Genomic DNA, 27,771 nt, shown 5'->3' with positions numbered 1-27,771 from the left:
AATGCATTAAGTAAATGTTAGGCACTGAAAAGCAAACATGTTCCCATACAAAAATAAAGGAGAAAAATAGATACACTCCGACTAGAAATCCCATTATCTGCTGATTGGTGACCAGGGCAAAAGTTAACATTCCAGCCTGCTGCCCATGTCACACCCAACAAAAACTTGGCATTTGTCTTTCTTGGGATGGATTTTTCTGCAACCCCATGTTTCATGTACTTCTAAAACAACTCTGAAAATGAATAAGGAAACAGGGAGAAAGCTTAACCCTGCTCATACTAAAGATGTTGTTTCTTCCCCCCCCCACTTTTTTTGTTAATTTTGTTTTGCTTTTACTTTAAAACTGGTTCTTTTTCCAAGATGTTATTACTTAGGATATATATTGTCCAATTTTTGTTGAGCATCTAAACCTTTCATATGAGGAACAAAGCCTTTTTCTGATGCCTTTAACTTTATTGTTTCATAAAAATTATCCTCCAGCAGTACCACAATCTTAGAACTCTGACTTATATTTGCACTGGATTGTTATTTGTCTTCTCACTATTGTACCAGCCTCGCACTTATTAACTTTGCCAGTTTTCCTTTTCTCCTTCCAAGAACCCATAAAAACCTGCGTAATTGGCACTGGAATTCCAAGATGTACCAAGCTCAGTGCAAAAAAGCAAAAAAATAAGCCACATTTTCAGGCTGTGCTGGATCCCATCAGAAAACTTCCAGCAAAAGGAGGAGAAAATGAGCTCTCTGTGGAGGACACACAAAAATTTTCAGTCTTCTACAGAAAAAAAGACTTGGTCAGCCCACAAAATTATATCTCCTAATATTAACATGTGACTGACCCACTAAACAGTGGTTATGAAGCCCCACTTTTTGTTAGCACGAGTATCAGGTTTACAGTGGGGTGAGGAAAACTTTTAACTCAATACACTTTTAAAAATAAATAAATTTGAACTTTATAATTTTCTTCCCAGAAATATCACTCATTTCATTGAATAATATTGTTATTGATTTATTTTTTTAGTCTAACATTCCTTAGATTGCAAATGTCAAAGCAATGTTATATGGGGAGATGCCTTTCTGAACCTTGAAAATGAGTCAGACTGAATTCTTTGAAAAATAGTGTTGCTGGAATATTTCCTTAAATTTCACTGGAATTATGTGCAAAAAACACTTTGTAAGGAAAAAAGGCAACACCCATTGAATTTTATTGTTAAAGATTATAGCACTTGATGAACCTCATGAGGGCCACTTACAGAGGCAAGTCAAGAAACTCAACCAGCAGAAATCAAATATTTTGTTGGGAAAATAAAGGAAAAGACTGTTGGTGTGTGAGGAAAATAAACCTTATCAATATAAGAAAAAAAGAACCTTAAACTTTGTTTTAAAGGACTTGTTTGTACACAAATTGCACAAACAGAAAATTGTTCATTTAAATGTTTCTCTTTCTCAGCCAGGCAGGTTTTAACAGAAATCTGTAACAGGAAATTGAAAGAATTACTTTGCTCTTGTATTGCAGCCCCAATTGCAGGAATTTCTTATATTCCAGACATTTCCTTGGAAGTAGTATCACAATATATAAATAAAATCTGCAGTCAGGGTACTGGAATTAACCCTGCTGAGGCACCTGGCATTGAGCTGCCAAGGGAAAGGAGAGCTGGGCTCTATGTTTGGTTTCAATCCCAGAAAAAATAGAGATTTTGGAGGAAAAGGTTGGCCAGAAGTGTCAGTGTGCAGCACAGGGGAGCTTCAGCACATCCCCCAGCATGAGGGGAGCTTCACAGAGGCTGGGGAGGCTGAAGGAAAAAGCCCAAGGAGAAGATTTCCAAGGACACAGAAGGGCAATCTCTTCTCTTTTCTGCTTTGAAGAGAATTCTCATGGAAAGAAGCTATCAACCCTGAGAAGGGTAAAACTTGTTCCGAGGTGCTTTTCATGGAATCAATATGTGGGTATTTAACATTGCGAGAGTAACTCCAGATGCCTTTGTTCTTCATGGGGAAAAGGTGGGAGGGAATTATCTTCCAGCTGGGGAATATCAGGCTGACCTCCGGTAGATGCCAAGGGGAAATAACATGGAACAAGGTTTCCTACCACCATAACCATCATGCTGAAAACCTTTGGCTCTGGGGAACCCCTGCATGGGAGAGGTGCCTGCAGTTCACACCATCTCCCCAAAGCCCACTGAGTCACACCAGATTTACCTTTTGTTATGCTAGGCTGTGGACAGAAATAAAAATGTGACTTACTTTTATTTCTTCTCTCTTTTTTCCCCTCTTCTCCACAGCTCATGTTGTCCAAGGATCACTGGCAGTGCATTTCCCAAAGTGACATTCCTTCACTATCCTTCCTATCCTGCTGGGAAGCAGTCACTTTGGCTGCTGAGCTGCACAGAACACTGCCCAGATTGCTGCCAAAGTTCCCAGGAAATCTCTCTCTTTCAGAAATAGAACAGGTTAACAGACAAAATCCAGCCCCTCTGTGTGCTGTGGTGGCTGCTGAGGAGCTGGAAGCCTGTCCCAAGTTTTACAGGAATATTCTTCACTGGAACTTTAACCTTGTATAATTGAGTTTCAGAGCAACCCCTCCTCTCCCTCTGAGGTTCAGCCAAGCCTCAAATGTTTTCACTTTGTCCTGTTGGAACACCTGAGGTCCATTAATCACCACTGTCTGATCAAGGTAATTATTAATGGATGTCCCAGGCAGAAGTGACCCACCTGAATTTTAGGGTCACACATTTTCTTCAAGATGTTGTTGCTGCTGTATTAGAAAGGGTAGCTCATTTTGAATTAAAAATATACAGTGAGAAACCTCTTCCTCCTTATACAAGGGCCATATGGCAAGACATAATTACAATTTACTTTGCCTTTCACCTTCTTTTTTCTAGTTAGTGCTCTGAAAGCATCTATAAAACCATGCCCGGCTGAATTTGGCAGAGAGAGTGGTTTTCTGTAAATAATGTTAAATATTGAGGCTATATTATTAAGTGCTCACAAGTAGAACAGCATTTCTTTGAAACTTTTTCCCTGCTGCTTACAAAATGAAGATGATGTCCAAGACAAGCCAGCTTGGAAATAAAACTTGTAATTTTCCTGGAATAGCCATGTAAAAGTCAGGTGTCTGCGCAACAATAGGTCACGATTCAGTCTGTTGATAATACTGCTACTAATTTTCCTTCATTTCATTTTTCTTATCAAGTATTAGCTTTCTTAATGATATTATTATTGGAAGGTACCTCAGTTATTGCTGTTGCTGCTGTTGTGCATCATGTTTTCATTGGAATTGAGAGAAGAACATCTTTATTTCAGAGAAGGGCTGCTACATGTGCAGTGTTTGTCAGCCCCCAAATCTTCCATTAAAAGTCAGGAATTGGTGATATCACCACAGGCACATAAACCTATTTTTTCAAAGGATATAGAAATTATAAAATCAGGATGCTTGCCTGGTACACACAGGGACATCTCTATCTTGTCTATACCATGAATGCATGCTTGTTTTTATGTCCCAGAGAGGAAATTTGATGTCCCAAGGAAAGAGAGTCAGTAGGTACAAAGCAGATTATACTGTCTAAACATGGAATACAGACCCTGAACAGCTTGTAAGCACGCTTCTATCCTAAAACCCGAGAAAACAAATATAGAACCTAACAAAAATCCCCTCTGGACATGGCTGCTGCTCCTGAAGCGTGGTCAGATGAGTCACAGTGCTACAACATTAATATCAATTTGTTCTGAGAAGGCAGAGTAATGATTTTACTAATTTACAGTTTAAAATCACTTCAGCTTTAGCCCTTCCTGAAGCATTCTTCACTTGACAAAATCCATCCTTCTTACATGGTTAACTGGGAGAAACTCCCTTTTACCCCTCCTCGTCGTGGGTGTGTTAATGTGACTTTGCTGCTCCCCAGAAGGATGAAGTTATATGCAACAAGGTTTTATGAAATTCCATTTATGATGTTGCAGCTTATAGATAAATGTATATAGATATTTTAGTGATAGAGCTCCATGGCTCTGTCGTGGTTGTAACTAAAGAATGTCTCTTTACCCCTCCTTGTGTGCTGAGAACTGAAACCATTCCTTTGGCAAATGGCAGGAACAAAAATGTCATTAGGAGCTGCTGCTGCGATGGAATTAGGGGATCACAGAATGTCCTGAGCTGGAAGGGATTGTGGAGTCCAACTCCTGCCCCTGCACAGACACCCCAACAAGGCCACTCTGTGCCTGGGAGTGCTCCCAAAATACCCCAGTGCTGCCATAACCAACCTCCAGCCTCAGGGAAGCTGAATCCCCACGCCCCTGTGCTTGGGCCAAGGTGTGAACGTGGGAACAGGTCCAGTTCAATGGGAATGAGCTGCAGTTGATTCGTGGCAGTAAATCCCAGGACACAGCAGAGGCAGCGCTCAGCACAGGGTTTAAATGGAGTGAGGTGAAGATGGAGTGCTCTGATTAATTGAGATCCAGCTCTCTGTGGTGGGAGGAAAACCACACTGCCACACCTGATTGCAGGAAGGAAGGGGGAGCTGATTAGGTTTATTAAACACTGACTCATTCAGGTGATGAATACAATTAAATAACATTATTATTCTGCAGGATTTTTTGTTTGAGCTGCATCAAGGCCCAAAATAAACTCTGCGTCACACTAAAGAATTGTTGCTGGCCCAAAGAATGAGTAAAATATTAGCATTTAACAATTCATGGAAAAAATACGTGAATCGAACAAAAGGGATGAGCTAATCTCACTGATGTTTTATTATTTTGCTTGATCTAAGGAGAGTTTGTAATGATGGGGCTTCTAAAGCTGGACTGTGACATCATTAAGTGTTTGAAGTATGAAATCTTTGGCTTCAGCCTTGATACTGATATTAAACATTCTGAATTCAGGACAAAAGTGGTGCAATGCTGATAGATCAATGCTTCTGTCCAAAGAAAAACTAGGAAAACCTACAAAATCTCTAAATAAATATGTGTTTTAAGAGGCCAGAATACATTCTCCAGAAATGGCAGTCTATTTTAATAAAATCTAAATATTTAATTCTTGGATTGATTTTACTTATTTAACAGGAACCGAATTATACCAACACAGCTGTAATTTTTAAATGAAAATTTAACATATCTTTATTTGACAAGAATAAAACTAGAATTCTGTGTATTTTTATCAAAATTGCTACCTGTGTTTGCAAAATGTGTTCTGTCAAAACTGTCATATTTCCTCACAAGCCTGCTTGGAGAACAGTGTCTCCCATCAAGAAAAAATGACGAGCTGTAATATTTTAATCTACAATTATATACAGCACATATTTAAAATTAATGTTTCCTTCTGTCTGGATTTTGTGTTTAGTCTCACATCTCATTTTAAGGTGTAAATATTTTATAGGGTAAGTATTTTTAAGTGACAGTTGTAGTCATTATGAGAACTGCTGATTCTCTGGGGTTTTTTGTTGCCAGGGAATTTGTTGTTGACAAAGTCATGGAATCATGGAATGGTTTGGGTTGGAAGGGACCTTAAAGCCCATCTCATTCCACCCCCTGCCATGGGCAGGGACACCTTCCACTAGCCCAGGTGGCTCCAAGCCCGTCCAACCTGGCCTTGGACACTTCCAGGGATCCAGGGGCAGCCACAGCTTCTCTGGGCACCCTGTGCCAGGGTCTCCCCACCCTCACAGGGAACGATTTCTTCCCAGTATCCCGTCTAAATCTCCCCTCCTTCAGCTTAAAGCCATTGTACGTTACTGACATTGAAAACACTAAGAATATTTATTTTCAGCTTTTTCTCTTTTGTCTTGTTAATGCACTTAATTTCTAACCTGGAAAAATTCCATCTCCAGTGCCAGTGGTTTAAAGTTTGTGATCAGATTGGTTTTGGATACTGGTTTTGACCAAAATATGAATGAATTAGATATTAATTTATATTATGTCAATTATATGTTAATTTATATTATACCCAAGTAGCATGGAATGCAGCATTCATCCCAGAGGAATGAGGCTGGCAGGGGCGCAGCTTTCCATCTTTTCCAGACCAGCAACAGGGAAAACTGTTCTTGAAGACTCCTTTCCTAGAGGTTGAATTCCAGTAACAAGAGATTTTCCTTGGTTCTGATGCAGAAAAGATGCACAACAATGGTCTGACATTTAAAGACTTAATTTACTATTAGCAGCAGCATGAATGATTAAGACCTCTACAACAGGGAGAACTTAAACTTTCAGCTTCCCCCCACCCTCACAAAATTATCTTTGCTGTTCCTTTCCACGCGTGGCTGATCCTCATCTGTGTAACTCCAGCACCCAGAGCCAAAGCTCAGCACAAGCAGATGGGTGAAATTTCCAGCACCGCGTAACCTGCACACGTTCAATACCATTTCCAAAGTTGTTGTGCTGCAAAACATGCCCATCAGCTCAGCTGACCTTTCAGTCTCACTTTGGACTCATTTTAGGATTAATTATTCCATTTCTTGTGTTTGTGAACTGTGTTCTGCACCGAGGGTGTGCAGGCATGGTCCCTGTTTTCCTCACCTGCCAAACCACCTCCCCTGCACCAGCCAAAGAAAACACAGCACTGCTTGTGCTTGTTGCACTCAGGAAAGTAAAACTACAGGCTTCTATTAAATGTCACTGCTGAAAAACAATTTACTTCATGGTTTTCATGGACAGTTGTGAAATGAGCCCCTAAAAACATCTCTGCAGTAATATCTGCTTTCAAATGCAAAACAAATTGTGAACAAAGACGTGGTGATGTCAATGATATCACAGAGTTTGACATTTCTTATAAAGCTGGAGAAAACTGGGATCTGTTAAAAGATGTTATTTCATTAAGGAAAGGTTTAAAACTTCAAATGATAATGGTAAACTGAGACAGCAATGAAAACAGTTATTGTAGCAGTTATGCCATCATTGTTATGAATAATTATTAAATTATTTGTGAAAAACAACTATACCTGGATTAATGTCCTGAATATTATAGTTTCTGTCTAAAAAATCGTATGTTCCTTTAAGATTAATGACATTGCAGTATCTGTTGTGCCTGAAACACAGAGTTTACAGCCACCTGCAGATTCTTCTTCAGGAAAAAAAAAGCTTTTAAGCTTTTAAGTTTTGGTGCAGGGCAAAAGGTGGCCCAGTGCCTGATGTTTCCCTGTGTGGATGTGCCAAACTGAGGCTTCGTCTGTTCAGCTGGAGAGGCTGAGCTTGGCAAGTGACACTTCTCCCTCACCCTCTTCCCCTCTGCTTCAAACAGTGTAGATCCTGCTTTGAGTTTCCCAATTCTGAAGAGCCCCCCAGCCGCATTTTAATCTTTCCCAGTGAGCTGCCTGTGCTGAGGAGTCCAGCAGCGTGCCCCGAGCTGGCTGATGTGCAGCAATCAATACTGGAGCGGCATCTGCAATCTCATTCGGGGGGGCTTTCTCTCTCCTTTTTCAGGAGCAAAAGCAAGCATCTGATCTTTTCTCCTGATCCTTCAAGTGTGTGGATAATGATCAAAATAGTTATGAGGGATGTAAGTGTTTGGCTTCACTTTAAAAGATGGGGAGATGCTGCAGCAACCTCACAGAACATCAAAAGCAGGAGCGGAACTACAGAAGTGCCACTGGATCACAGCAAAGCTCTGCCTTCTCTTTCCTTCTGGAGGATAAAACTGAGCAAAAACTTTGATTTGTTGCTTTTTCTCTATTGTTCTTCACTGACAGCAGAGTATTTTGTTCCAGCAATTGTTGGGTTTTGTTATTAGGAAAACAAAGTACATGGCTGACATATTTCTGCATTGCTTCCCATTAATGCAGGGCTAAATCATTTAGCATGGCTGCATAACTTTGGGAAGGATGAAAGAAAAAGAGCAACAATCTATTGATCACTATAATCTCTTTCTCTCCATTTTTGTCTTCATTATTTCCCCCCAATTATCTATTCAATCCTTCTGTTGCATTGCTATTTAGATAAATAAAATAGAACAATCCTATGCAAATACTAGAATTTCTTAGAACTTTATAAAGAAGGGGCTATAAACATATACATTTTTATGCCTATGTATTTTTCAAACTAGCAACATCTTCACTTGAACTTGATCGACTTGACAAAACATAAATGTATTTCCTGCTGACCTCAAAGTTCTTTTAGAATAAGAATAGAGAGCAAACTGCAAGTGAAACAGTTTTAAATGTGTAAAGATTTTCATGGAATCCCAGAATCCCAGACTGGTTTGGGTTGGAAGGAACCTTAACGCCCATCCAGTGCTACTCCCTGCCACAGGGACACCTTCCACTGTCCCAGGTTGCTCCAAGCCCCATCCAACCTGGCCTTGGACACTTCCAGGGATGGGGTTACACTCCCAGGGATGGGGTTACACTCCCAGGGATTATATCCTGTAGAATGCAAGCTGAGAAGGAACAAGGCAAATGTTTTGCCAGCACATCTGCCCCTCCTGCATCTCCCTGAGCCCAGGTTGAAAACTGAACATAACATTAAGGTATTATGTAATGCTAGGCTCTGGTTTTTTGTTCAAAACTGTAAAAAACACCCAGTTTTAACAGTGGGTTAAACAACTGTGTTTTCCTTGTTTGCAGTTTTGCAACCTAAAAGTGACTGGAGACATTGTAAATAGGACAAAAATAATCGTATTCTTGCTGGACCCTGAGGTGCATTTCTACAATTGGGTTAAAATTCAAGAAAACAAATGGTTGTGCTTGACACCAGGAGAGCTAAAAGAACAGGCACAGAAGAGCTGCTGAGTGCATTTTGGGGCTTTCTAACAGCATAAATCTTGTTATGCAAAATGGGACTGTTGGCAAAAAGCAGAAACACAGTATCCATAAACACATGGATTCGGTGTTTTTCCTTCCAAATGTCTATGTGGAGGAGAAAGATGAGGCTAACAATTGAAAACTACTAAAAAATGGAAAAAAAATATATTAAAACTTGAGCTCTCTTTTAGCCCCACAAGGAGGTTTCATTGCAAGTCTGGAACACAGACTTAGGCCCTGGGCTAAGTGACTTTAATTCTTGCAGCAAAATAAGTCCATCCATCAGCCCCTTCCCTCCCTACACACTGTGATTTTATGCCAAATTCCCTGAATTTCAGGGAGAAGTAAACAGGAGAAAGAGAGATTGTGCTCAGGAAGTCCACCAGAAAAGGATTCATCACAGCTAATTCCTACAGGGTGAGAGGAACAGGATTTTCCCAGGGAGTAGGAGACCTGTATTTTAAATCTTCCATCTGCCTAAAGAAATTCAAAGAGAGTTTTTCATCTTCTAATGGAATATTCTGTATTTTCCAGACTCTCCAATACTTCCGCTTTAAACTGTTCTATTTTAATTATATCCATGTATTTCAGATGTGCAACTTGCAATGAAATACAAGGAGTTTTGGAATTTCTGCTTGTCTGATGGATCTTTATGAATTTTACGAGAAATGCCTGCGTCAAATGTATGTGATTTGTACTCAGAAGGCTCCTGGTACAACAGCTCCCCAATCCTATGCTGAACAGCTTGAAATCCAAGTGTCATTTACAAAACTCAGTGGATGCACTGCAGACAAAAAACGACAAGGTGCCGAATTCAGGGATGTCTGCAAGGATTGCAGTAACAGATCCAGCCTGCTGGCGATATTGGGAAAGGTTTATTGTGTGCTTGGAAAGACTGATATCCTTCCTGAAGCGCCAGGAAAGTGCCATTCCCTGGATTGGCCAGCACAGGTCAGCAACAGTGGTGAACTCCATGGTTTTCACTGCAGAGTTACAGAGAGGGTTTCATGCCCTTTCTTCTTGCTTTCAATGTCCTTGATAAACTGAGGAAGAAAAAGCCTGGCATAGGCTCGTTAGGTTTATAATTATGGATATAGAAAAAATAAATACTCTCTGTGCTTTGGAATAAAAGAGTCACCATAAGTAACTTCCTGTAAAAAAACTGTTTCCAACAAAACCTTCAAAAGAGGATTAATATTTTAATTCCAGAACATAACTGAAAAAATTTTAAAATACTGCCTGTTCTCACCTAAACAGTGAAGATTTTAACCCAAACTTCCAAGTCCGTTGTTCACATCTATCAGTGAAGATGGAAAAAAGAGAAATGTTTGAATTCAAGACTTCACAGAACTGTTTCTAGAATGCTATTAAAAATAATTTCAAAGGAAGGCTTAGGTATTTTAATTTCAGAATTTAACTGAAAAAGAAAAGACTCTGAAATAATGCAAGTAACTGTATCAAGAGAAAAGTAAAATATTTCTAGTTAAGGTACTGCAGTAGTGCAAGGGTTTGGTCTGGATCACAGTAAGAATCACAGAATCCTGCAATGGTTTGGGGTAAGAGATTTTCCCCCTTGACTCCTCTCTGGGTCTGTGCACCAGAGGGTGGATGTATGAATCTCTCTCCTTTGACAGCCTTGGGAGTAAGGAATTTTCAGTGATTGGGTCACTAAGGTTCCCCCAGCCATCGCTGGTCTCCTACTCTTCAAGAAGCCTTTGCTTTGACCACGACCAGCCTTTAGTCAGGAGACAAAAAAACCTAAAATAACTAAAATAAAAAATGAATCCTATTCAGCTGTGCATGAGAAAAGAGGCAGGTTATAGATGAGACATTCCAGTCACCTCCCTCTCCAAAGACTCACTGCCAAATTTTCCAATTTAGCGAGGAGATGTGGTTTGTAACAGTCACAAGAGGTCCCTATACCTTGAAGGAAAAAAATTTCTTGGTAAATATAAGAGGAAATTAATTCACCTGAGAACTTCATCAGTTTTTAATGGAGACAGTAGACTTCCAGAGATGAAGGTAAGGTTTTTAACACTTAAAACCAACAACAAAATTAGTGAGGAGAAGTCGTGGTTTGGCACTGGCCCTACCCCCAGTCACTCACTGACCCTCCCCTGCCACAGCTGGGCAGGGGAGAGAAAAATGTAATGAAGTTGAGTTAAGGACCGGGAGAAAACACTCCAAGGGCAAAACAGGCTCAGCATAGAGGTACAAAGTGAGTTTATTGCTGACAAAATAGAGGAGGATCATGAGAAGTAAAAGAAGCCCTTAAGAAAAGCACCTTTTTCCCCCAAGCCCTCCCTCCTTCCCAGCGACAGCGCAGGGGAAAGGGCGTGGGGGTTTGCTCAGTTTGCCACACGAGGTTTTCTGCCACTGCTCACGGAGAGGAGCCCTTCCCCTGCTGCCCCGTGGGGTCCCTGCCACGGGAGACAGTTCTCCGTGACCTTCTCCAGCGTGGGTCCACTCTCACGAGCAGCGGTCCTGCCAAACCTGCTGCAGCGTGAGTCCCTCCCACGGGCACACAGTCCTCCCAAAACTGCTGCGGCGTGGGTCACTCTTCCACGGGGTGCACTCCTCCAAGGCCAGGCTGCTCCAGCCTGGCAGCAGGGCACCCTCTCTCCATCGGCTCTCCCACTGGAGCACAGCCTCCTCCAGGCATCCACCTGCTCTGGCATGGACACCTCCCCCGTGGGCTGCGGATGTATGTCTGCATCCCCTGTGGATCCCCAGGGGCTGTGGGTGGATCTCTGCATCCCCTGTTCATCCCCAGGGGCTGTGGGTGGATCTCTGCATCCCCCGTGGATCCCCTCAGGCTGTGGGTGGATCTCTGCATCCCCCGTGGATCCCCAGGGGCTGTGGGTGGATCTCTGCATCCCCCGTGGATCCCCAGGGGCTGTGGGTGGATCTCTGCATCTCCCGTGGATCCCCAGGGGCTGTGGGTGGATCTCTGCATCCCCTGTGGATCCCCAGGGGCTGTGGGTGGATCTCTGCATCCCCCGTGGATCCCCAGGGGCTGTGGGTGGATCTCTGCATCCTCCGTGGATCCCCATTGGCTGCAGGGGCACAGCTGCTTCACCATGGTCTTCACCAAAGCCTGCAGAGGAATCTCGGCTCCGGTGCCCAGGGCACCTCGTGCCCCTCCTTCTCCACTGACTCCGGTGCCTCTGTGTTATTCCCCTCAGGTGTTCTCACCTGCTCCTCTTCTCTGGACAGGAAAAAACTGTCCATGCACATTGTTCTGATTTTCTTCTTCAATCGGTTATCACAGAGGTGTTACCAGCCTCTGCAATTTGCCCAGCCTTGGCCAGCAGCTTGTCCATCTTCAGAGCCATCAGGGATTGGCTCTGTCGGACATGGGGAAAGTTTCCAGCAGCTTCTCACAGCAGCCACCTCTGTGGCCCCCCGCTGCCATAAACCAGGCCCTGCAAAACCAACACAGTCCCCTGGTCCGGGGCTGCTCCGGGCCCGTTCCCGGCTGCCCCGCTGCTGTTGGGACCCTTTGTGACACGGGACATGATGGTGGCCAGAGACCTTTGTGACATCAGAGAGCCCCACCCTGGCTGAGGGGTTTCTAGGGGCACCGCAGGGCTCGGGGTGCCCAGTCCCAGGAGAGCCACTCCAGGAGGAGGAAGCAACTCCCGGGATCCGTCTGCGCCAGAGGCCCAGAGCGACGGACGCGGACAGAGGCAGCGAAGCCACCCCCGAGTCCCGGTGCCCCAGCCCCGTAGCCAGCTGGCCGCACGGCCAGGCCCGCAGCAGGCAGTGAGTAGGGGCAGGGAGCAGGTCAGGCCTGCCACTGTCACACATCGAGGGGAGGACGAGGGGAGCTTTGCTGAGATGGGCCAAGAGCTTTCCCGGTGGGGAGCTGAGACGGAGCAGGAGATGTCCAAAATCTCCCTGTGGGAACAGCAGACAGCGCCAGAAGTGCACCCAGTGAAGGACAGCAGCGACAAGGAGCTGTCCCGAGGGGCAGAGGATGGAGCCCAAGAGCTGTCCCAGCAGCAGCAGGACGATGTCACCTGCAGCACTGGGGACAAACCCTTGGGCCCAGGGATGGAGGAGGGGCCCCAGCCTTGTGTCCCGGCGGGGCCCGGCTCCCCCAGCCCCGCGGGCACAGCGGGGGCAGCAGAGGCAGCGCCTGCCCCGCCCTGCGCCTCTCCTGCCCCGGGCCGTGCCGCGGAGGCCGAGCCGGCAGCTGCTGCCCCGGCCGGAGCTGCTGGGCAGGAGGAGCCCCCCGAGCCTCTCGCTGCCCAGCAGGAGGAAAAGGCACCGCAGTCTCCTGTGCCCAGCTGGGAGCTGCCCTCAGCAAGGGCACAGAGCCGGGTTCCTGCCTCCGGGAGCCCCCCCGCGGGCTGCAACCTGGTTCTTGAATTGGCCTGGCACCTCAGCCGTGAGTGTGAGTGGCCCATCCCGCTGGAGATCCAGCGATCCAAGTGGGAGCCGGAGGGACTGCGGGACCTGGAGCAAAGACTGGCTGCGAAAATGGGAGAAACAGCCACGGCTGAAAGGGAGCAGAGCCCGGTGCCGGACCTGGTGAGACCCTCCAGGCCCTTGCCCAGCCAGCTGGGAGCCCTCAGGGAGCAGCAGGAGGGGACAGCGGCGTGGTCAGAGGAAGGCAGCGACGAGGAGATCTCGGACTGGGACAGGGCCTGGGACTCCAGCAGCGACACAGACCCGTCCCAGGGGGAATATGACACAGACGACGAAGACCTGTCTCAGTTTGGTGTCACCTTCAGCCCTGAGGACAGAGGCTCAAGCCCAGAGATGGAGGGGGATGTGGTGCCGCAGCCTTATTTCACACCGGCGTCCAACATGTGTTCCCGCTGGGTCCCTGTCACCTTCAACCCTCTGAAGACACTCTTGAGTCCAGTGATGGAGGAGGAGGAGGAGGAGCTGCAGCCTTGTTCCCCAGAGAGTGAGCACGAGGCAGAGCTGTCCCAGGGAGAAAGGAACAGCTGCTCCCCAAGGGTGTCCGAGGGGGAAGAGTGTTCGGAGCAGGAGCTGTCCAGGGAAGTGTCAGGCAGGGAAGAGTGCACGGAGGAAGAGATGTCCCTCAGAGAAACCAACAGCTCCCAGGAGCGCTCAGACTGGGAAGAACACCTGGAGAAAGAGCTGTCCCAGGGGGACATCGAGAGCCGGGAAGAAGTTTCCGATTGGGAAGAACACGTTGGCACAGCCCTTTCCCAACAGGAAGTGTCCCTCGGCCAGGACGTGACCCCAGGGAACGGCCACAGACCCTCCGTGCACTCCAGCTGGGAGAATGACAGCGACCAGGAGCTCGCGCAAGAGCCCTGGGAAGTCGGCACCGAATCTGGCAGCTGCGTGAAGCCCTTGGCCCCGGAGGAGGATGAGTGGGATGAGCTGAGCGTCCTGGAGCTGCCCCCGGAGGAAGACAAAGAGCAAAGCCAGAGGGCTTTTGCGGCAGACGGGCTCCCAGTGCCTGTGCCTCGTGAGGCCTGGGTTGAGGGCCCGGCACCGGAGCCGTGCAGCCTCCCCAGCCCCTCGCCTGCCCGGCTGGGAGCCCAGGCCCTCCGTGAGCAGCCGGCTGCCCCCAGGAAACGTCCCTCCCGCTTCAGGCGGGCGCTGCGGGCGCTGCGGGGGCTGTTCCGCTGTCCCTGCCTGGCGGCACCGCCCGAGGAGTAGCAGCGACACGGCACCCACAGCAGCCACCACACGGCACCCATTGCTCCAGAGCCGCCCTCCCTGCGGGGCTGCGGCACCCACGGGGCTCCCAACCCACGGCATCGGGAACCAACGGCAACGGGAGCAGGAGCATGGAGAAGACGGACATGACCAAGAGAAGGTGAAGAAGACGACAAAGACAAAGACGAAGACGACAAAGACAAAGACGAAGACAAAGATGATGAAGAGGATGAAGACAAAGGAGACAACAAAGACGATGAAGACAGAGATGAAGAAGATGAAGAGGATGACAAGGACGACCAAGACAAAGAGGAAGAAGAATAATTTAAAGATACATAGAAGAGTAAGAATAGGAATAAGAATTAAGCAATACATAGCAGAAGAGGAATAAGAATAGCAATTTAAGTATCTATAGAAGAAGAGGAATAAGAATAGCAATTTAAGTATCTACAGAAGAAGAGGAATAAGAATTTAAAAATCTATAGAAGAAGGACAGTAATAGGAATAAGAATTTTAAAATCCATAGGAGAAGAAGAGGTATAAGTAGAAGAAGAATGTAGAAATGCGTAGAAGAACTAAAGAAAGAAGCAGAATAGTGAAAGAATAAGGAGAATAAGAAGAATAATTTCAAATTCCACAAATGAAGATAAAATCTAGTAAATAAATAAAATTAGCAAATATTTTCTCTTTGTTCCATATTGTACATTTACATTGCAGTGTAGGATATAAAAACATGAATGCACAGTAGGTTGAATAGGACAGAGTTCCAACTCCTGAAGATATTTTCCCATTTTCCAATAAAATTTGTGAGGCACAAGAGCAGAGTCTCCAGATTTCCCTCCTCCTCTCTCCGAGCCATTGATGCATTTCCCACCTCAGTCCCAGGGAGTGCCCTGGGAGCAGCGACTGCTCAGCCCCAGCGCCCGCGGGAGAGTCCCCGGCTGGAACCCGGAAAGCTTGGAGCCAGCTGGGATTGGGCTCTGCTCCCAGGGAATGAGGGATGGGATGAGAGGGAACGGCCTCCACCTGTGCCAGGCAAGGGTCAGGTTGGATACTGGCAACAATTAATGCCTGGAAAGGGTTTTCCAGGCCAGGCATGGGTTTCAATGGGATCCTGGAGCAATGGGAGCTGCACATGGTGGGATGCTTCCAGGCCGGGCTTTGCTGTGGAAAACACAACCCTTTCCCTGGGTTTGGAATAAACCTGGAGTCAATCCAGGTCCCACGCAGGGCTCTGGGCACAGCAGGGCCATGAGTGCCTGTTGTGGTTTGGCGCTGGCCCTACGCCAGGCACCCACGAGCGTCACTCACTGACCCTCCCCTGCCACAGCTGGGCAGGGGAGAGAAAAATGTAATGAAGCTGAGTTAAGGACCGGGAGAAAACACTCCAAGGGCAAAACAGGCTCAGCGTAGAGGTACAAAGTGAGTTTATTGCTGACAAAATAGAGGAGGATCATGAGAAGTAAAAGAAGCCCTTAAGAAAAGCACCTTTTTCCCCCAAGCCCTCCCTCCCTCCCAGCGACAGCGCAGGGGAAAGGGCGTGGGGGTTTGCTCAGTTTGCCACACGAGGTTTTCTTCCACTGCTCACGGAGAGGAGCCCTTCCCCTGCTGCCCCGTGGGGTCCCTGCCACGGGAGACAGTTCTCCGTGACCTTCTCCAGCGTGGGTCCACTCTCACGAGCAGCGGTCCTGCCAAACCTGCTGCAGCGTGAGTCCCTCCCACGGGCACACAGTCCTCCCAAAACTGCTGCGGCGTGGGTCACTCTTCCACGGGGTGCACTCCTCCAAGGCCAGGCTGCTTCAGCCTGGCAGCAGGGCACCCTCTCTCCATCGGCTCTCCCACTGGAGCACAGCCTCCTCCAGGCATCCACCTGCTCTGGCATGGACACCTCCCCCGTGGGCTGTGGATGTATGTCTGCATCCCCTGTGGATCCCCAGGGGCTGTGGGTGGATCTCTGCATCCCCCGTGGATCCCCAGGGGCTGTGGGTGGATCTCTGCATCCCCCGTGGATCCCCATTGGCTGCAGTGGCACAGCTGCTTCACCACGGTCTTCACCAAAGCCTGCAGAGGAATCTCGGCTCCGGTGCCCAGGGCACCTCGTGCCCCTCCTTCTCCACTGACTCTGGTTTCTCCGTGTTGTTTCACTCAGGTGTTCTTACCTGCTCCTCTTCTCTGGCTACAAGAAAAAAATTGTCCACTTTGTTTTGATTTTCTTTTTAAATATGTGCTGGCGTTTTAGGAATTCTCTGTTTTCTTTTTCCCTTAAGGAATTTTTCCCATACATGTTGCAAGGAGACATTAACTACCGGTAGTGAAGAGAGACAAAAGAAGTGACCCCAGCTTATGGGAGGGGTCCAGGTGGCTACTCTCTTTTACGCAGAATTTTCTCGTGAGGGGCAGATATACTGTGAGATTTGGGCTGGGGGAAGGGTTTTGGTGCTCTCTGAGGTCTCTCTTTGCCCTCTCGGCATTCGGAGGGAAGACAAGCTGCGGTTGCTCTGGGGAGAATTCATCACCACTGCAGGGTTCTGCCTTCTGCTACCTTTCTTCTGTCGGGAGTGGAGCTCTGCTCGTAAGAGTGGCCGTTGCAGTGGGACCTTGTTATCACCCGACCTCACCAAACAAAGGACCCTTTCACCATCTGCTCAGGTGCCTCAGGGTTCCCAGTCCCCACCGTTTCTTCAGCACTGCTCCGGTTTTTGTGCTACACTGTAACTCACGCCCCCTGCCCTGCCGGCATGTTCCTCGGTTCCAGCCACAACTGCCGGGTTTCTGATACATCTGATCTACCACTCCAGGACTTTGCTCATTCCTGCATTCTCAGCTTGCTGCCTCCGAGGTCCCTGCCGCAGCTCTCTTTGCTATCCAGAGGGCGCACCGGGATCGGCTGCCCCTGGGGGTCCGTAAAGAGAGCCCCCTTTCCATCCCTGTTCGCCGGCTGCGTCCGCCATCACCGCGTGGAGGGACGGCCGGCCCCGCCCCACAGCGCCCCCTGCAGGCGATGGGGGGGTCACCGCACCCACCCTGCCCGGCCGGGAGCCACCGGCGCCCCTGGTGGCCGCGACCGCAACTGCACCGGGGGGAAAGGGCCTAAAGAGCGGCAGGAGACCGTTCACTGGGTTTTCTGGTTCTGTTTGGTGCTGCTGCCGTTGTTGTTGTTTGCTTGCCTTGCTATACATACACACATTAGGAGAGAACTGTTATTCCTTTTCCCATATCTTTGCCCAAAAGCCCCTTAATTTCAAAGTTATAATAATTTGGAGGGAAGGGGGTCATATTCTCCATTCCAAGAGAGGTTCCTGCCTCTCTTGGCAGACACCTGTCTTTCACACCAAGACAATCTGTTATCACAGAGGTGTTACCATATCTAATTGGCGCAGCCTTGGCCACCAGCATTTCCATCTTCAGAGCCATCAGGGATTGGCTCTGCTGGACATGGTGGAAGCTTCCAGGAGCTTCTCACAGCAGCCACCTCTGTGGCCCTCCTGTTACTCAAAACCAGGTCATGCAAAACCATCACAGGAGACTACCTTATAAATCCATTACTGACTTTTTTTGCCTGTGTCATTTCCATTCCTTCTCTACAGTTAGCATTTGGCCATGGGAAGGTGCTTTAAATATCTTCAACACCTTTCAAACAACTGGTCTTTTTACACGTGGTGGTGGCTTTGGCTTCAGAAATTTGACCTTTGGACATCTAATAATGTTGTTTTATTACTTTGCTACACTTCTAGTGTCAAATTTACTTCCTCAAACTGTTACAGTAAATATAAGTTGAAGCTTTGGCAAATTGTTTCCTTTAATATTCCAAATGAGCACATCCTTTGTTTCTTTAAGATTTGTGCGCATGAACTCCATTTAAGCAGTTTAAAACCTCTAGCACATCAGCAATTATCATTTAAAGGTCACTATTTAATGCTTCTTTATCTGTCAGAGTGAGTTCAATAGCATACATGCAACATATTAATCTCATTATTAATAACGTTATGATCTACAGAACTTTTCGCTGGTGAGTGAGATATTGTAGAAATCCCATTTAAACTGAAGTTGTTTTTTCCTCTTCAGCATTTTCTGGACAGATACTGAAGGAGGTTTTCACCTTCTGTTTTTACTGTGAAAATGTTGTTTTCCTTCCAAACCAGAACAAACACCTTTGTCCAAAGTGGTGCCTACACAATCCTCACAGCCCATCCACCAAATCGCTGCAGTGGGACAAGTTTTGCTGTGCTTACACACATATATTTTCATCATGAAGTGAGTGAACCTCAAAGAGATTAAGAAAGATCAAATCAGGCATTTTAATATTCAGCCATTAGGTTGTGTTAATTAATTGACAGGTGGATTCTTGATGTGTCAACACAGTGATTCAAAAATTTGCTGTCAAAGGCTGGAATTCACCTGGTTGTGCTCATTTTCTTTGGGACAAATTTATTTGCTTGTTTCCATCTCAGTTTCTGATAGGGAAGGACTCCCTTGCATTTTGTTCCTGGCAAAATCTCAAGGAAAATGAACATCCCAGAAACTTCTCTCCTACTGTTTCCCTTTTCAAAGCACTTTGTGCATTCTGCCTTATTTTCATGGGATACGAATTTCTACAGACAAAGGTCTGGATCAGTTCAGTTCTGCAGGAATGATACACCTCCTCAGTTTCTTTGTGCATCCCTGCTTTTTTTTCTTTTGTGCATTTCTGCTGCAGATAAAGGTTGCTCAGAAATCCCACATCCAGAAATCCCACCGCATTCCCATTCCAACATGTTCTCTTTCTCCCTGTGTCTGGTGTATTTGGGGCCACAGTGGTGCAGAGCCCTCAGCTGTGGCTCCAAAAATCTGCAAGGGAGACTTTCTGTGGACACTGGAATGTGTGATGCCACATTTCCCAGCTGGAAGGGACACATCTGCTCAAGCTTCCCAAGCTGCTCTCTGTGTTTTCTGAATGCACTTTTAAGTAAAATTCTGCTTTTCTGGATGATCTCAGTGGCACATTTCAACCCCGGTGAATGTTTTCTCATCAAACTCATAGCTCCAAACCTTTAAAACTCTTGTCAAACATGTTTGTTGCTGTTTTAATATCAACAAGAGTTGAGTCAGGACCACTAAGATCCAAATGGAAATGGAGATTTCCCTCAGTGTGAAAAACATCTCAGAACTCCCACTTTAATATTTCTGCATCCTGTCTTCAAACGCGTGGAGCTTTCTGGGTTCCTTTCAACATTCCTCACCTTCACTAGGCTTGTCCAGCCATAACCTGACAGGAGATTTAGTTCTTGGCTTTCCATCTGAATTCAAGGAAACATGGCTTGGCAAGTTATGTTCTAATAGGGGCAAACTTGCCAATAAAAGTAGAAACTCAGCTCTCAAACCAGATCTACTATACCACAAGAGAACGTTCGCTCCTGGACAAAACTTGTCAGGCTCTGAAAAAATGCTGCCTGTAAATGAACCTGAATGTCATAATGATGAAGTTCCTTGTGACATTCCTCCTAAATGGCCAGAAAATATCTTTTGTCTGAGGAGTTTCTTGACTGGATTAATGCCAGATACAATGTTGAGTAGTTTCTGTATATTAGCTGATACTGAAGTCAACGAAGCCTTACAGTGACTGAAGGTCTGCTCCTTTTATTAAAAATTAAATAAATAAACCAACCTCCCCCCCCCCCCCCCAAATTTAGATATCATCATTACAATGAATTTCTTCCACAGTCTCATTTTCTTAGGGTCATTACACTCTATTTTTGTTATTTCTCATTTTAACCACCTGCCTTGTTTCTACTTCTGTTTAATTGCAAATTGTTTTCCAAAGAGTTTTCCTGTGAGGATTCTACCATTGGTTTTGGCTGTATCGACAAGAAAGGATTAAACTGTAATTATTCCCAGTTACAGGAAAACAAAGAGTATGAACCAGTAATGACATATACACTTCTCTGGAGGTCTGTAAGAAATAGAAAGGCTGCATCATTACTCATCTACTTGATAAAAACAACAGAAACAAATAAAAAATTAAAGGAATTAGCCCCACTTCCCTGTACACAGTTAGAACAGGAAAGAGAAGTTCACTTTCACTGTTTTAAATGGGAACACTGAAATCATATTTAACATTTGTATGCCCGAGATACCTTAAAATCTTTACATATAGGTTAGACAGATTTAGCCAACTGTCCCCTGCATATACAGTTTATCTACCTCTTATCCTTTATCACAGACATGTGGAATGTTTTGTTTGGAAGGAACCTTAAAGTCCATCCAGTGCCACCCCAGGGACACCTTCCACTAGCCCAGGTGGCTCCAAGCCCATCCAAGCTGGCCTTGGACACTTTGAGGGATCCAGGGGCAGCCACAGCTTCTCTGGGCACCCTGTGCCAGGGCCTCCCCACCCTCACAGGGAGGAATTCCTTCCCAGTATCTTTTATACCCTACGCATCTCCTTGCAGATATACCTTCCACCTGCCTTCCTAAAGTCCTTCATATCTTGTATTTATCTGAGGTCTGACCTGGATAAAATAAAGATGGTGATGGATGTGGGGTTGTCCTTCGAGTCTGTGGTGATTTTCTTCCCCACCAGACCCCTGAGGGGTTTTGATTTAGAATTGTAAAGAGCAAAAGATCAATACCCACTGCAAATGGAATGATTCATCGGGGCGATTTACACCGATGGCATTCCTGTTGGATTCCTAGTGTGTGCTCAACACGGGAAAGGAAATTCCAATGGCCCCACAGTTTTTTCAAGGTTTTCAAGACTTGGTTTGTGCAGACTGAGAAACTTCCAGCAGGCTCCATTTTACGAGAACCATGAAAACTCCCTCCTTGGCCTGAGCAGGTTGTGCAGCACCCCAGGAAATCCTTCACCTTCACATCTACAAAGTTCACTGGAGAAACGAGAATTAGAGACAGCATCCAGTTTGGCTGGCAGGAAGTTTATTTTCACCCTCTGACACCAGAATTAGGTATTTTTCATCAAAATACAGGGTTAGACCTGCCTCATGTTGTTAAATGCTCAATAAGAACTTTGTCTTATTGTCAAAAACAGTCTTTTACTCCAGATCTCTTGAAAAGATGGGCTTGAATTTCTCCCTCCCTATATCCCCCCAAAAAAAAAAATCCTAAGTATTTACTAGGAAAAAAATATAAAATGGGTGTATTAGAGAATTCCTTTATCTCATTCCATGACCTGGCAAAGATCAGTAGCATTTTCTAACGAACAGGAAAATAGCACCCAGTGCTACTTTCCTCACGTTCAGTGTTGTCTTCCACCCATCTGTACCTTCATCTAAGTTTTATATTAGAGTTTGAAAACCTGCAAATGCCTGTTACCCAAAAAACATGGAATGGTTTGGGTTCCAAGGGATCTTTCAGATCATCTCACTCCAGCCCCCTGCCATTCTTTATGCTTTAGAAATATGTCTGTAAATAAACATTTAAATTTGCTAAATGCCTTCATTTTGCAGAAAAAAAAGTGCCAGATGTTGGCTAATGTAAAAAACATCTTCAACATTAAAAGCAGTATCAATTCTTTATTGTATTTTTATTTATTCTTTATTTTTTTTAATAAAGTCAGTTGAGTGTGATGGTGCATCACTCTTTTTTAATCTTAAATGGTGGATGATTAAGGGCTGCTAAATCCTCTTGCACTCTTTTGTATCTGTATCCTTTGCCCCCTGACCCTTTTCCACCTCCAGTCACCTTGTAAATCACTCTAAATTGACTCCAATCCCATTTTCCTATATACACTTCCTTGATGTAGTCAGTAGTAGAGTGAACCTTGCCACTGAACTCCATTAAAATCTGCTTTTTGCCAATACCTTTGATGACGATTTTTTAAGAAGCAGAAACCACTCTTTTGTGACAATGAATTAACATCAAAATGGCTCAATTCAGCCCACATATTTTAATTGAAGATATGTTGTTATTATTTCCTCAGTTATCCATTGCAGGCTTTTTTTCTTAACAGCAGCCACTCCAGGTCTAATGTCTATTCCTGCTTAACTCTCCTCTTTGACATAATCCATGGTATTACTCGGCTTTAGATGTCATGTGTTAAAAATTCCAGCCTGTCAAGGGTTGTATTTCCAGGCAGCCAGGACAGACGGGTGTCTGTGGTGTCTTGGTTGTGTTTCACAAGTTAATTTATTTGGATTGAAAAGGAGGGTGAAAGGATAAACATGCAACCCCAAGGGATAATGGGGATTTTTTACTTATTTTAGGGATAGTCCTTTGTTCTGCCCCAAAGCAAGGCAGATACTAGTACAAAATTTCTAATGGCACTTTGAGTTCAATTCACAGCTGGGTGATATCAAATAATAAACAGTGATTTCAGTGATTTTGAAGTTTTTTAGCAGAATTTTGTCTAGTTTGTCTTTGCTTGAGTCCTGACAGGGGCTGTTGAGATGTAAAGAAATACTTACAGATGACATGGAGAAAAAAGGGAAGAAATTTCCAGAAAAGCACTGGAACAGGTAAGAAACTTCCAGAAAAGCACTCAAACAGGCTCCCCAGGGAATGGTCACGGCCCCAGTCCTGAAAGAGCCCAAGGAGTTCTTGGACAATGCTCTCAGGGATTGTCGGGGAGTCTGTGCAGTTGGACTTGATGATCCCTGTGGGTCCCTTCCAGCTCAGAATATTCCATGATTCTGTGATTCATATCAATACTGTCAATGCTCTCCTCTTGTCTAAGATTGTCTCTATTGTTTAACCCTTGTGGGTAAAATTTTGGCCCTTTGTCTTTATCGCGCTGCCTCCCATCACCTGATAATCAATGTCAGTGACAGAAATTCACTTGGTTAAACATTGCAGGAGAACAGAAGTGTGGGATTTAACATCCAGGAGCCATGGGTAGGTGTTACATTTGTTGAATTATAATCTAAAAACCCAGTGATGAAGAAAAGGGGTAATTGAAGTAATTCTTCCAACATCTTCTAGTGGATCTGTGGAATCCTCTGCAGCAGGAGGTCAGGGAGTCAAAAAGTGCAGCTGAATTTCAAAAATGGATGGATAATTTTATGATTTGATGCATAACTGTGGTAGTTAAAACCATTGAGTTTATAGCACAAACTGAACCAGGAAGGATTTTTTATACCCACTTTGCTCCTGCACAATCAGCCAAATTTATTAGGAAGTTTATGGCTGAAGATAGCCCTACTCTCCCTTAGCCAAACCCTTAAAGATCCAACAGACCAAGTTCTCCTGGCCTTTTCTTGTATCTCCTGTGCCTCCACTGGGCTCTCTCCAGTATTTCCATGGTTCTCATGAGCTGGGGGGCTCCAGAGTGGAGCCAGCACTGCAGATGTGGCCTCGTCTCCTGGAAATTCAGCCAGGGCTGTGTGTGGCATATGGCTCAACACATTCTCCAACAGGACCCCCAGCTCCCTGTCCCTCCAGCTGTTCCTTCCTCTCCAGCTGTTCCCACACCTACAGCTGTTCCTGCCTCTCCAGCTGTCCCAGAAGTCCAGCCCCAGCTCTGCACCCAGCCCAGCTTTGCATGGGCTTCAGTTGGACCTCCTGAGGTTGTGTCCAGCCCTCTGGTCCCATCCAGGCCCCCTGTCCAACCACCCCACCCCAGAATTTATCAGTCACTCCGCTTGTGGTTGGAGCATTTCACTTCATTTCGTCCTCCTTGTTAATAAAGACATTAAACAGCACATGAATGGGCTTTCCCAAATCCACTCCAGCATGGGATATTCCGAAGCAGATGGCTGAACAAATGAAGATCCCAAAGGCAACCAAAAATCCTAACTGAGAGGAATATTGTCAAGTGTTGGAAAAGAAGTATTATATGTGCATAAATAATTTCTATACATGCACAACTGGGGAAGCAAAAGTGAATAAGTCATCAGGCATCTCACAGTGATGCTTTTTGGACATCATGTCCCTCAGAGACATTATAATGGGACTTTTGGGGCAGAATCCCTCCTCAAATGCACATCTTTACAAACCCCTCCTTTTCCAAGGTAAGGAACAACTGCTGTATAGTAATAACGGAATGTACAAAACATAAAACAACTCTTCTTGCAGGAAAGTCAATTTTCAATGGCATGATGTAAAAATGAGTGAGTCTGGGCTTGGTGTTTTCCTTATGGGGTTAAATATTGATTGACAGTTTGTAGTTGCATGGTCATTAGACAGCAGCATTGCAATCAGCCACAATTAATTCTAAAGCATCTTTTTGGGTCTGTGCATAAAAATCAGTGCTGCTTTTGGAGGCAGTAGTGCAAAAGGTACATCATGAGGGCTGTGTTTCTGTGGGATCTTCCTAGCACAAAGTCTGGGAATCTCAGCTGCCGGCCAGGTGACAAAACCCATCCTATTTTTCACTTTTTTTGGCCTAGGAACAACAGAGTTGCCATAACATGCTAGGGGAAAGGTTGGTTTAGCTCAGGATTTCTTAGATGCCGATTAGTAACGTAAGGGCAAACCTACAGTGACACCAAAGCCTCTGTGTTCCCAGGCATAATCCTTGATTTATTCACAGATATAATCCTGAAGTTTTAAGGTAGACGTGCTTGCAAACTGTATTCTTTTTACTGTTATTGATTCCATATGTGCAGAAGAGTATTTACATATTAAAATAACCTACTGATTAATTGCAACTTTTAACTTGCTTCAACTATTTGAAATTTATTGCTCTCTAATGATTTTGTTATTGAATAATTTTAATCTCTTTAACGCACCTTTTTCTTCCCTTGCTCTGGTCCTAGAGCCACAACCCCCAGCTATACAACTCTCCACAATAAAACAGTGCCTCGCTTTTCCAAAGAATTGGTGATAGCAGGATTCCTCTGAAGAAATTCCTGTTAGAATACCTGAGGAAGAAATTACAGCTGGAGCTTTTTCAGTTCCTCTTCCAAGCCTTTCCAAGGCTGTCATTATTCCCCTCTTTTGACTTTGGAACACCCTGCTTCTATTGTAGTCCCTAAACCATTCCAAAACCTGTATTCTGGTTTCAGTTCACCATTTTCTTCTGGAAAAAGGAAAAAGTAGGATTAAGGAAAACTGCCTGACCAAAGCCAGTGTGTTGGGTGCTGCTATAGGTCACTGCAGGCCTTGTGGAAGGATGTAAACACCACAGAATATATTCTCTATATTTTCTATAAGATTTGTAGGTCTCTGGAGCAACCAACTAAACAGAAAATTAATTCTTCAGGCCCTAAGTCCGAGCAGCACTGAGACAGGGATTAAAGAAGACAAGTGGTTTGTTTGTGGTATGGTTTTCCTTCTAAATCCTCCAGTTCTGGGCTGCCCCCACAGTCGAAGGGTTTACAGTCACAGGACCCAGCCTTGGTCACACTGGCAGAATTCCATTTAAACACACAGATTTCCCACCTCTGCTTCTGATTGCACAGCAAATATGTGCCAGGTATACTAAGAGCAAACACTTTTTCCTCCTTGTAATGATTTGGGATATTTTAGTTATTTCTTTATTTGTTTGTTTATTTATTTTTACTTCAGGAAGATTAATAAGATGTTTTTTGGGTGTTGTTTTTCTGACTAAGTTAGTGGAATGACTTAAACATCTCCAGCAGAGATCCACACATCTAAAACCTGCCTGGAACATTGTGCCATTGCTGTGCTTGTCGCTGAAGTTTGTTTGTCCTTGGTTTTGCAGGGGGCTGTGATTGCTTGATTTTGTTTGGGAAAGCAATTACTCTGTAAAAGGAAAAATAGGCAATTTTCTTTTCTCTGTGAAGGCTCTGCTTCATTTTGCTGTATCCTTGGGGCTACAAAGAGAAGCTGCTGAATGGAGACCCAAATGAGCTGTAAGCAGTGAAAGGAAAATACAAACCACATTTTTAAAGGTCTGCTCATGGGATTTTCCTCACCAAGTAACTAAAGTTAAACCACATTATATCCAATAGACAATAAATGTAATGACTCCAATTGTGGTGACATCACAGAACCACTGAATGGGAAGGGACCCACAAGGGTCACCAGAGTGCAGCTCTGATCTGAACTAAAGCAGTTTCCTCTCTGCACTAAAACAACCTGAAGTGGTGTTGATGATTTGAGTCCAAGTCCAGCCCATCCATCACAGGGCTTGGTTTGCATCTCTGGAGGACAAAGTGCACTTATTACCTAAACATGAAGCATAATGAGAGTGCTTGGTTACAGCCACACGGCAGTGATGCATTGTTACCTCCTGCGTGTCTCTGCTTCCTGTGGAAAGCTCAGACTGAAGAGTTAATTTGTAATTCATGAGAAATAAATATGAGTCTCTGACTGAGAACACCCCACTAAGCAGGAATGCCAACGAGGACAGTGTCACAAGTGGTCACTTTCCCCCAGCAGAAGAGCCAAAGGTTGTTGCTATTTGTTATTGAAACAATTTGATATTTGTTTTGAAAGGTTGAATAACAATGCTGGCCTGTGGAACAGAAATTATAATACAGCTGGAAAGGAGTATTATTTCTACTTAAAGTGATTGACATTAAGCCAAAAAAAATGTCTGTCTACAACCTCTGGATCCTTTATGTTGCAAGGAAAAACAACCACACTGAGAGCCATAATCTATTAGATAAAGAGAGAGCAACAAATATTTGTTTCCTTGTATTATGGAGTGTGCTGCCCTGACCTGATGGAGTGAAAATCACTCAGCACAACTTCTGTCTCCATAGATCTGTTTACTTCAGCTTGAAGGAAATTCTTTATTTCTATAAACAAGACAGAACAGAAAATTATTTTAGGCACCTAAATTGTGTTTGCTCAGTATGCTTTGCTTCCAAGGAGCGTGTTGATATCGGCCTGAGTCCTGAATTTTCTTGAAATCAAACCCTTCGGTGTCTCACTTTGAGCAGCTGAAATGAAATACCCCAATCCATTTGGAGTGTGTTGCCTTAGGTTTTGTCTGTTTGTTTGCTGCTGCTTGTTCTTTTGTTTTTCCAGTTAATGGAATATTCATTGCTTTCTGTAATCAGCTTTTTCTCCAGTCTCAGCTAAAATGTTTGGAAATCAAGTTTAGAGCTGTCTGGCACACTGAGAGGTTGGTAAAAGAGCCATAATCACCTGGAATATCTCTCCTAGGTTGGAGGAAGATGTCAGAAGTCATTTGCTCCAGAGGCTGCTGTTACAGTAGAATAAAATTATTTTATTTGCAGTAAATTTAAAACATAATTTTGGGATGTTAATTGGAATATTCCTTTGCCTGGTATCTAACCTTTTCAAGGCAGAGTACAAGAAAATATCAGTGTAGGCACTGGGTAGACACAAATTTGAGAATATTAGGGAGTTTTAGCTTTCCGGTTATTCTTTAGAACACACCACAATGTCTAGGAACAAATTAATTCCTTAATTAATTAAGAAATTTAGAAGCTGCAAGGTCTTTCTTAAAAACAATTATTTACTTTGTAGCAGAAGGAAATTAGGAAAAATATCAGACAATCCAGCAAATGTGCATCCAAAATCCTGTTCCCTGCTCCAC

The sequence above is a fragment of the Coloeus monedula genome, assembly GCF_965178545.1.
Source record: "Coloeus monedula genome assembly, chromosome: 9".
NCBI classification, from domain to species: domain Eukaryota; kingdom Metazoa; phylum Chordata; class Aves; order Passeriformes; family Corvidae; genus Coloeus; species Coloeus monedula.
The sequence above is the reverse complement of the archived record's forward strand: the minus strand, read 5'-3'. Positions refer to the sequence as shown.